Source organism: Capsicum annuum, chromosome 3, assembly GCF_002878395.1.
Source record: "Capsicum annuum cultivar UCD-10X-F1 chromosome 3, UCD10Xv1.1, whole genome shotgun sequence".
Lineage (NCBI taxonomy): Eukaryota > Viridiplantae > Streptophyta > Magnoliopsida > Solanales > Solanaceae > Capsicum > Capsicum annuum.
Window position 1 is genome coordinate 145,975,510 of NC_061113.1, and position 12,255 is coordinate 145,987,764.

At 32.5% G+C, this 12,255-nt stretch overlaps 1 pseudogene; it reads left to right on the forward strand.

The window, feature by feature from the left end:
* Window positions 1–2,044: 2,044 nt before the first annotated feature.
* The window catches only part of LOC107865210, a 36,977-nt pseudogene continuing 26,766 nt past the window's right edge, over window positions 2,045–12,255 (forward strand).

The following is a 12,255-nucleotide window of genomic DNA, read 5'->3' on the forward strand; positions in this document are numbered from 1 at the left end:
ATCATAATGCCAGAATTAAACTGGTCTTAAATAAATCCAAGGTACAAGTCTAGTCAAAAGTCAGAAATGTCTAAATCCTCCTAGGATCTAAGAATAAATGTAAAATAATTAAATAAGGTTTTCTATATGTACAAGGGTCTAATTAAGATATTTGGTCTTAAGAGGGTTGGCGGAGCCTACTATCTAACCCCGAAAGTTCATACTAAGGAAATTTCTACCCAAAACTACGATAAGAAATTTAAGTCCTAATATGTGGTGTCAATAAATCTAACAATTCCTACAATGACAGTTTAATCCATGTAAAGGGGTGGATAGGTAGGCTAATTCTACCTAAAAATGGCTTACTATTTGACTAGATATTACAAGTTTTGTTACACATACAACTACATCATAATTTCCAAACCATGTCTAGCATAATACAACACTAATACCATAAAAAAGCTCAATATAAGAGAAAGGTAATCCTAGCCTACCTGGACACCAACCAATGCCAGACAAAGTCTACTTAATTAGAGATTTGCCTTTCCAAGATGCTTCTGCATGATACCATGCTACCAAAACAATGATCTACACATCAATATGAGAATAATGATACGCATATTACATAAAATTTCTTTAGGTCCAAAATTTGGTCCAAAAATCCCACGTGAGGCCGCTTATAAAATCACATCTTTAAAGCCATCAAAACATCCCTCCAGGTTTAAGGATCATTTGCCCTCATGAATGAGTAAATTTGAGCTCAAATGAGTTTAGAATCGACCCATGAGGAAACTATGGATTTAAGGTTAAATAGGATAATTAATCAAGAAATTATTTAAAAACTTATGAAAATCAAAATGCGGAAATGGCCCCAACGCACTCTCCAACATACGTTAAACCCCCAATGGTCATATTTTCTCTCTTTCTAACTGTCTAGGGTTTTGGTGGACTTAGGGCTTGAGAATAATAAGAACAAAATTAGTGAAGGGTGAAATAAATCCTCCAATGGCTGCAGCATAAACGACCATTTGACCACTTAAGTGGTCATCACTTAAGCAATATATGGTCCCTTTAAGTGACTCATGTCTTGACTGAGGCTAAAGGAACTCATGCCTAGACAGCCTCTGCTTAAGTAGGCAATATGTTGCGAATATGAAGTTGGCTAGAGTGGATAGGCAGGGACCCGACATGGGGTAAAAGATGTCACTTGGTCACATAAGTGATCACCACTAAGCGATCAAAGGTACTCTTAAGTGGCTACACCAGTTGAAACTTAGTTTTTACCAAGTTTTCATAGGACCCTCAGGATTCATTCATGTAATACCCAAAGTTTTCAAGCTCTAGACCCCTCAAAAGATAGGCCACCAGGTTATCTTTCCAATGCTTTAAGTCTTGCCTTAATTAATTGTCATGAAAAAAAGTTATGGGAAATTTCCCTGAGGGCCTAAACACACTATCGTGATGATGACTTAGGTAATGAATTGTTACCACACATGAAAATACATCATGAGTAAGTCGTAGTCACTCCAGTGAAGGCCCTAAATTTTGTTCTAGTGACTACAACTCATCCCTATAACCCATAACCAGTGGCTAGGAGTTGTTAGGAGGGACTCGTAGTCACAACAGTGGGTAATCAAGAAATTCCTTCCAGTGGTTATAAGTCCATCATACGACTCATAGTTAGACCTTACGAGTTATCATAAAGACTCATAACCCAACCAGTAAAAGACCCAAAAGCTAAGTTTTTGACTATGACTATACCTTATGACTCATAGTAAGTTGTAATGAGTCTTGAAGTGAGTCGTAACGACTCGACTCGGGTTTTCCTGCACATTTTCTTAAGGACTTTTAAGTCTTTTCCCACTCCTTTAAAAGCCTAACCCAGGTTATTTAGTCCTTCCAAAGGGGACTATAAAAGACCCAAAACCCCCTAACTCCATGATTAAGTATGATTTAACCCAAAGGGAATCAAGAGAGGAAGTTTTCTCTTCTCACAAGAATCAATTAGGGTCCTTTAAGCTCAAGAATGTTTCCAAGAAATTCTCCACAGATTCCACTCTCAGGTATGTGGGATTTCAGTAATGGTTCCATTCCACCCATTGATTCCTAAGAATTCCCTATTTTACAAGTATAACCCTTTTTCTTTTATGGAATTTCAAGTAAAACATGAAGTACTTAACTTTATATCAATTGCTTGAATACAAACCATAAGAATATGTTTCCCTATGTGAATTTTGTTTCCATATGTTTGATAATCAATCACCCATACCATGTTCAATTGATGCCATGTTGAGTATTATTTATGTTTTTCTATCTCATGATTACTTTATCATCACCATGACCAGTTAAATTAGTCTATGTGGGCGGGTTATGAACACCCGATACCTAGGTAATCGCATGTTACAATTCATTTATACTACACTTGTATCATTAAAATTTAGAACATTATTATGATAAGCATTTATCAATATCAGATCATGTTAAATAAATATCAATACATATGTCATTTAGTTGGGAGTAATACTTAGCACCATGTAAATACGGGGATGATGGCTCCTCTATTAGTTAGGCATGTGATTGTTAGTAGCATTCCTTGAGTTCCAGAACTATGCTGCCACCATAGGTTATGAGGGGTCCCCCATCAGTAGAGGTATGAAAGCCTAGTCCTTCGAGACATCAGATTAGTAGATCCACGCTAGCCAGTGTTGGTACCCTTGGAAAGGTACTAACACCCATCAAACCGAGTTACTAGTTGGGCCCTGGTTTAGCTTAAATTAGGGTATGTCAGTTGTAGTTAGCTCCCATAGTCTCTAGTTCAGTTTTAGATTATGTTTTTAGTAAGTTATACACGACCTTGTATTCAACTATTCAGTTATTCAGTTTATTCAGTACATGTATATACATGGTCTTACATTCAGTTACATGTTCATGTATTCATGCTCAGTTATATCAGTTAGACTTCCCATCCTACATACTCAGTATATTTAAATTACTGATCGTATATTCTTTGTGCTATATATCTTATAATATAGGTTCGGATGCTCAGTTCCTCAATCGTAATTAAAAAATTCATATATCATTTAACAGAAATCATGGTGATTTCTCATCCATCAAGGACTAATTATCAATCACTATTTTTAGTAGCTTATTCTATTTCAGTCAGTCAGATTTAGTTGGGGATATATCCCACAACTCCCTATGTTAGAGGCTTTCAGATAGTCAGACTTGTCTTTATTTTTTATCAGATATTATGGATGTACTAAGTGTCACCTTTAGTATTAATTGTTATTCATATTTTCAGTTTACCTTTTGCATATTACTTTTCTATTTTTCTTCAGTGCTTACAGCAGGTACCAGACCATAGATTAGCTTGGGGTCACTCGTGCCTCTAGGCACCATGTTACGAGATGGGGGTTTCCTTGAGTTATGACAAACTTAGTATCAGAGAACAAGTTCTATATGTAGTTTTGATGATGAGCAGCTAACTACAAAGAACCAGGTCCCTGATGTGCAAAGAATAGTACAACTGGCATGCATTGTCTGCCAGGTCCTTTTGTGTAACAAACTTGTAGGTGCTATTTTGTACTAATTAGGATAGTCAGTCCAATGGAATTTCGGTCATAATCATCACTCATCTATAAAAGGAAAGAGACACTTCTTCATCAAATGATGTTTTTGCAAATTCATAGGCAAAATATTGATAGAAGCAAAAATCCATTCCTCAAGTTCTTAGTTATTTATATGAGCTTAAATTAAATTGTTCTTGAGTTAGTACTGATTTGTAACTAAACTACTCATAGTATAAGAGTAGTGTTTTTCTCTTTGAGTAGAGAGTACTTAGGTAGAGTTTCCTAAGTGTGAGGCTGATTAGAGTTAATCAGCGTACAGAGTTCTGACAGCATAAGGAGATTCTTTTAGTGAACTGTAGTTGAGTATGCAGTAATGCAAGCTCTGACAGCATAAGGAGATTCTTTCAGTGAACCTGATGAAGATGAGAAGTTCGGAAATATTTCTATGCTAGCAGTGAAAGACAATCTAGTTATCTATGATTCCCTGTTTACATTTATGGAACACTCAAAAGATGAAAAATAAAAGGAGGTAATTCTTTTTTATATTAAGGATAATCTAGATAACTACTCGACTAAAGGGATAAAGAGACTTGCTAGTGTGTTGATAGACTCTGTATGTGAACTAACTACTGAGAAGAATGCATTAGAAGTAAAAGTAGAGAATCAATAACATGAGTTGAATGGTTTAACTTTCCAAATTTCTAAAATAAAAGAGTTGTTCACGAAGATAAAATCTAAAAGTCAGAGTTTGATGAGTAGTCTAAAGAAGGTAAATAAGGTATATAAAAAGGGGAAGAAAGAAGTTTCATGGCTTTAAATTGATCTTGAAGAAAGGCTGGGTGATACTCAAAAACACCTTTTTTCTGCACTTCACAGGAAGGGTGAATTGTTGTGTTAAATTTATGTAACTATCATTTATAGATCAAGAACGGGCTGAATTTGAAAGAAAGGGCAACTTTGTCGTTATATAGTGTTTACAATAAAGGAATCAAGGTAGGTTATGATTTAATAATAGTAAAGACTTTTTTGAATTTATACTTATACATGAGTTGGATTTTTGTGAATATATTTGGGCATTACTTTTAATTATTGATTATATTATGCATTGAACATATGGTTTTGAGATGGTATTGAGATGATATATGGATTGAGTGTTATCCGATACCGTCATATAGATTGGATGTCATGCCAACACTGTTATTAGATCAGGCACCACACTGGTACTAGTACATGGACTGAGCTCATCCCCAAAATCTCATAGCTGAGAGTCCATGCTGACTCTAGTATATGTGTACATCTTACATACAAGCAATACTAATTTCATTTTATCCATAATTGTGATCACTGTTATTGAAGGAATCAACCTTAGTGTGATTGATATATTGTATACTTGTGTCCTAGTGAGATGAAGTGTTGTAACTATAATTGTTTGCAACTAATTGTGAGTTGTGTTTTAATTGTTGTTACTTCCATTTAACTTATCTATTTGTATGGTGTTGAGTTGAATTGATCGATGATGTCAACCAGTAATTAGTTGTTCCATTAATACTACATGTACTCTTCTTTTTATTGAGTGTTGAGCGTGTTTTTGCATTTGAGATGAGACCTTGACTCTAGCTCTTGACTTTATCATAGATTCAAGGGTGAGCACTATGTCTGGCAACCATTGGGATCATCTCTACTTTGTTTATGTCTTTTATTTCAGTGCTAAACCACTTCTTTATTTAGTACTTTGGATAATATTTTAGACTTGATTTGGATACTATTTGGATGTTCTTGTATAGTGACTTTCAGGTCTCATAGGTTGTAATAATTAGAGATACTTCCATACTCTATTTTTTTATGGATATTAAATGAGTTAGTAATTAAGTCGGTTGATTAATATTGTGTTTAGTGAGTTAAATGGTAAATATTTGAGGAAAATGTCTTGTGAAGGTACAAAATAGTTGGTTAAAGGTAGAGTTAGATGATTCTTTCATCGCAGAGTTGGGGTGGGTGTCACTCATGACCAGTTGAGTCATGACACTAAGCTCAACAATGAATTTTCAATATACAGTAATCGATTTTTATTTCTAATAAAAGTGTAAACATTATTGTTTTGAGATATTATAGGATAAGTCTCAATGAGATATTTTTGTTGACCATAATGAATAATATTTTATAGTTTATGAACCCTGTATAATAAGTTGCTAATGTTGTAGTATATGTAAGGATGTATATCAAGTAAACTTATGGATAATTATCATAACTCGCATAGCATATTATATCATGGTATATCTGATGGGAATTATAGAAACGATTTATTTTATGCACAATTAATGAATACGCCGTTAAATATTCGCGTTATGTGGTCATCGGGTCAAGTGGAAAGTAAAACTTATTGTTTTATTTGTGGTACAATTAATGTAAAGCCCATTAATAATTAATGAAGAAAAAGTCTCACCGCGTTAGATTGATTATTGGATGAAGGTATAAAATTAATCTCAACCTCTATAAATTAGTTCTTCCACCACCAATTAGGGTTACCACATATATTTTAAATGATTTTTACCATTGACGGTTGTGATAACTTAAACTGGCGGGGGGAAGAAACCAGTTTTCAGATAACGATTTCGCTCCTCTATGTGTGATGTCTTCCTCTTCAAGTACTTTTTTTGTAGAAATTTTTATAAAGATTTTCATGTTCTACTATGCATTACGTTTATGTGATAGCATGAATGTCTATTCTGATGTGCATTAAGTTTGTGTGATACCATAAATGTTCGTATTTAAATTTAAGTTTATATTTCCAGTTCAAACTCATTCTTTAAGCATAATCAATCTCGAAATTCACCTAATTTTCTATTAATAATTTTAGATTGATATTAGAATTTTGAAGCATAATCCCTTTAGGTAAAATATTTTGACATGTAATAATTTTGAAGTCAAAATACTTTCATAGGTGTAACATATACTTCCTTAATTTACTGTTACTTCTCAATTTCCAACTTTGCACGCCACTTAAGAAATCATAATTCATATGAGATTTTTATTATAATATTCATATTAATTGATGTTTAGTAGTAATAAGCCTTCAAAAAGGATTTGAGAATTAAATAATTAATGCTAATAATAAAACATGGACAAAAAATTGTCTTTTCTCAATATGATTGAACGTGAAAGGAAAGGACAAAAAAAGGAGTGGACAAAAAAGTACTCCTTTAGTCCTACAATTCTTGTCCACTATTAACTTGGCACACATGTTAGGAAATAGTAAATAATATAGGTAGTTTCACATTATCATCCTTTGTATTGCTTTAGAAAATTTATTGGATAATGAATAGTATTTACTATAAAGGGTAAAATGGATAAAAATGAGTAAAATATCCATTGATTTTTCAAACTAACAAGTATTATTGCACATCTATTTTTCATATAATGAACAAATATTATTGGATGGAGGAAGTACTATATATGTCACTAAAATATCATCATTATTAAGATCTTTAATTTCTAATTAAGGATTTATTTATTTATTTATATATGTTTTGAATTCCATTTTTTAGTTCAAAGAAAGTTGATAATGTATATGGATCATTTAAAATTGAATTATCATTTTACCTTTATACTAAGAGCCCATTTGGATAGGATTAAAATCTGGTCAAATCAACTTTTAATTTTATTTTTAGCTTTTTAAGGTGTTTGACAAAACTAAAAAGTGCTTAAAAAGGCTAAAAGCTGATTGAAAGAATCAAAAAGTGAGAAGCTGGATACCCCTAGCTTTTTGCTTTTTTAGATTAAAATTCTTTTAGGTTTGACCAAAATATTTACCTTTTTATCCCTTATATTTTCCTCCCTTCCAACAATATTCTAAACTTGTAGCCCTTAAATATATATTAGTTTTATTTTCTCTTTGTTGCTTCACTTCATCTCTTCCCTCCAATTTTCTCTTCATCTTTCTTCTTTATTTTCATTGAATCCATCATTATGTTGGAGGTTTGTTCAAAAATTTTATTTTAGAATTAAAAATTATAAATAATTTACCATATTTATGATGTTGACAACTTCAAGGACATTTAAGTCATTTTAACAATAAAAAAGTTCTTAACATCACTTGTTTACAAAACATATCAAGAATTTTTTTTTTCAGTCAACACTTCTATCCAAACACTTATCTGCTAGGTATAAGCACTTCTTTTAAACTTTTAATCACTTAAACTAAAAAAATATTTTTAATCCTATCCAAACGGGCTCTAAATCAAAAATCAAAATGTCATAAACCTTTTATATAATTAAATATTAAGTAGTAATTATATTGTATTATACTAATGCTAATACTATATACACCAACACTAATAATACTAAATGCTAGAAAGTGGAAAGGTGTTAAGCAGTAAATATTTAAAATAATTACTCCCCAAGCCTTTTCCATTCCATCCAAAAACAAGGTTAACAGTTTCAAATTTGTATAAATAACATAAATACTAACCCCTTCGGAAGTAATTACACTTTCTCCCATTTTTTTAATTATTTTACTCTCTCTCCTTATTAATATACATAACATAGCCGACATAGACATAACATTCTGTGTATATGTTGGGATTTTTGTAATATGTTTAGGGGGTTGAGATTTTTGATAATATTGAAAACATAAGTTGTGTATTTGTGTAATTTCTAGTTCAAATTTTAGCACGCATTTCATTACTATTCCAGTTCATTTTTCCCTTAACAGGTTCAAGTAGCATAGTTTAACAACTCCACTAACATTGGTCATAAAAAACATAAACCTGAAGGTATTCCTCACTAATAGTTTCTTAATGACTTAACGGTAATAACTATGTAGACATTAAAATTTTGTTGACTCTACAAAAAGAATTCAAATTTTGTTAGAGTATTTGGGGCTACGTTACCATAAATCTAGTTTGGTGGCTACTCTACCTAAACTCTAAATTACGTCTATATAAAGGGGGCAAATATCCCTTTAAAGAGGCATCTCCAAGATCCACAAATTCATGAGATATTCATAAATAAATCAAATATCTCTAGATAATTCCACAAACTCATGGAATATCACAAAAGGATCAAAATCTTCTCTTCTTGATAATCAAATATATCAAGAAGATCCAAAAATCTTCCTTTCATAGAGATCAAATTCAAAAATTCCTATGTTCGGAAAATACGTCACTAACAGCCCTTGAATTATTGTAAAATTCATGTCCAAATCTTCTTAAATTCGAGAAATAAGCTACTGACGACCCTCAAATTAAGGAGAAAATCAAGAGAGAAGAAACAAGGGAGGAACGGATTTGTACCCACATTGTTTAGCAACAAAATTGTTGTTTCTTCATATTTTTATTAATGGTTGAAGTTTATTTTCCATGAATTAAATTATGTTGTAAACAAATTGGCATGCCCAGTGGGACCAAATCTGCCCTTCATCTCTTTTCTCATAAATTAAATATGCAAAATCTGATTGTAAAGATGGAAGCGGTACTTCAATACTCGTCTTTGAGTTTCATTAAGTCTACACTCCGATAGCCTTGAAGTAGGGGACATTTGTAGACATTGAAATTTTGTGGACTCTACAAAAAGAGTTCAATTTTGGTAGAGTTTTTGGGGCTACTTTACCCTAAATCTATCTTGGTGGCTATTCTACCTGAACCCTAAATTACGCCTATATAAAGGGGCCAAATATCCCTTTAAAGAGGCATCTCCAAGATCCACAAATTCATGAGATATTCATAAATAAATCAAATATCTCTAGATAATTTCATAAACTCATGAAATATCACAAAAGGATCAAAATCTTCTCTTCTTGATAATCAAGTACATCAAGAAGATCCACAAATCCTCCTTTCATGGAGATCAAATCCAAAAATTTCTACGTTCCGAAAATACGCCACTAACGGCCCTCGAATTATGGAGAAATTCATGTTCAAATCTTTCTACATTCGAGAAATATGCTACCGACGGACCTTGAATTAAGGAGAAAATCAAGAGAAAAAAATCAAGGGAGGAACAGATTTCTACCCACATCGTTTAGCAATAAAATTATTGTTTCTTCATATTTTTATTTGTGGTTGAAGTTTATTTTCCATGAATTAAATCATGTTGCAAACAAATTGGTACGCTCAGTGGGACCAAATCTTTCTTTCATCTCTTCTCTCATAAATCAAATATGCAAATCTGTAGCTGCAGGATAAAGATGGAAGCGGTACTTCAATACTCATCTTTGAGTTTCATTAAGTCTACACTCCGATAGCCTTAAAGTAGGGGGCATTTGTAGACATTGAAATTTTGTGGACTCTACCAAAAGAGTTCAATTTTTGTTAGAGTTTTTGGGGCTACTTTACCCTAAATCTAGCTTGGGGGCTACTCTACCTAAACCCTAAATGACGCCTTTATAAAGGGGGGAAAATATCCCTTTAAAGAGACATCTCCAAGATCCACAAATTCATGAGATATTCATAAATAAATCAAATATCTCTAGATGATTCCATAAACTAATGGAATATCACAAAAGGATCAAAATCTTCTCTTCTTGATAATCAAATACATCAAGAAGATCCACAAATCCTCTTTTCATGGAGATCAAATCCAAAAATTCCTACGTTCGAAAAATACGCCACTAACGACCCTCGAATTATGGAGAAATTCATGTCCAAATCTTCCTACATTCGAGAAATATGCTACTAATGGCCCTCGAATTAAGGAGAAAAATAAGAGAGAAGAATCAAGGGAGGAACAAATTTATACCCACATTGTTTAACAATAAAATTGTTGTTTCTTCATATTTTTATTTGTGGTTGAAGTTTATTTTTCATAAATTAAATTATGTTGTAAAAGAGCTAAATTGTAAGTATTCAATTACCTTTCATTTACAAGGCCTTCTAATTTTTTGGCACTGAATAAAGAAAAATAATAATAATCATTAAAACTCTATATAGTGTATGATACGTGATGAAGTGAGTATGATGGAACAACAAATGACAAGTGATATGAAGTCAGAAGCTATCAAAAGACAACAAAAGTTTTGAGGGAATGTTTATTTTGAATTTTATTCCATGAAATAACTTCAATTATCATGAATTTCTTGAGTCTGTTATGGTGTTAAAAGTAATTTACATGTCAAATATTGTTATGGTATTTTAGTTGTAACGAAGTTCTCATATATATTTTGATATATACATTGATACATTTATTAATTTTTTCTTGTATTTTCCAATTTAACTCTTTCAAGCCTTAAGACTAGTAGAATTCATTTGAGTATTACTCATTTTTTCAAAATATTGGGTAAGTTTGTATTGCCTAAATATAAAAGTGACTATCCAATTGGTTTATGTAGTGGTATAGTTTGGTACACTCTACCCTTTCCAGACCCCACTTTATGAAAATACACTGGGTTTGTTATTATTGTTGTTGTATCCAACTGAATAATTCTAATCGATCAAAGAGGAAAGATCGACTTCCTATTACTATGGAAGTACAATTATATGTTTTGTCAATATGGCGTATGTTATACTCTTCACCATAAAGCTACCAGATCAAAACCAAACCGTCTTTCTATGGCTCAAGCAGAAACTGGATCAAAAGGCCAAAAGATTTGCCTACTCACCAACCATTTCAAAATTGGGATGACCATCTGGGAACTTTTTCCACTATCGTGTAAGCTTTCTACTGCTCATACTACATTGCAATTTCATTCAGCTAAAGTACAATGTGTGATGCCATGTGTTTAGCTTGAATAAATTTCAAACTAAAACTAGATAATAATGATCATTATTGCCTCAGGTTGCTCTAAGTTATGATGATGGGAACCCCGTAGAGGTTAATGGCATTGGACAAAAAATTCTTTACAAGGTCCACCAAACATATGCAATGGAACTAGCCAGGAAAGACTTTGCCTATAACGAGGAGAATAACATGTTTATTATTGGTCTATTGCCTGGGAACAAGTTTGAGTTTGATGTTGTACTCGTGGATACTTCTTCCTCTAGGTGCAGTAGTGTTGAACTTCTTTTTGCATTTCTATTAAATTCTTTTCTTTTAATGTAACCCAATTGTATTTATCAACTAAAAATTTTTGCTTTATGTACAGAACCATTCTAGGCAGCCCTGGAGGGAGCCTCGATGATGATGACCCAAAAAGATTAAAGACGCAACCTTGGTCCAAGGCATATAAAGTGGTTATTAAGTATGCTGCCAAAATACCTATGCAAGCAATTGCAAATATACACTATCGATAAGATTCTGAACAGTATCAAGAGGCAATGACAGTGCTTGACATAATTCTAAGACATCAAGATGCCAAACGGTATGGAATTGCTTATTTTTCTGTTGTGAGAACTTATTCTAGTTTTCTAAACTCATGTTTTTTTTGTTACAGGGGATGCCTTATTGTGCACCAAACTTTTTTCCATAATAAGCCTAGAAACTTTATTGGTCTTGGTGGAGGAGTTTGAGGATTTTAGGATTCTGAGGTTTCATAAAACATGGGTAAATTTGCAAATGGGTAAATTGTTATCCATAAAATCACTACATTTTCTCACTCTCTTATGGTTATTGAATTTGCAGATGTGTCAACCACAATGATACTACAGCCAAGGCCAGTGATAGAATTCCTTCTTGAAAATCAAAATACAAGAAATCCTTATCAAATTGATTGGGCCAAGGTAACTTCTACTCAATTCTTTTTCATTACAACATTAAATTTAAATTTTCATATTTG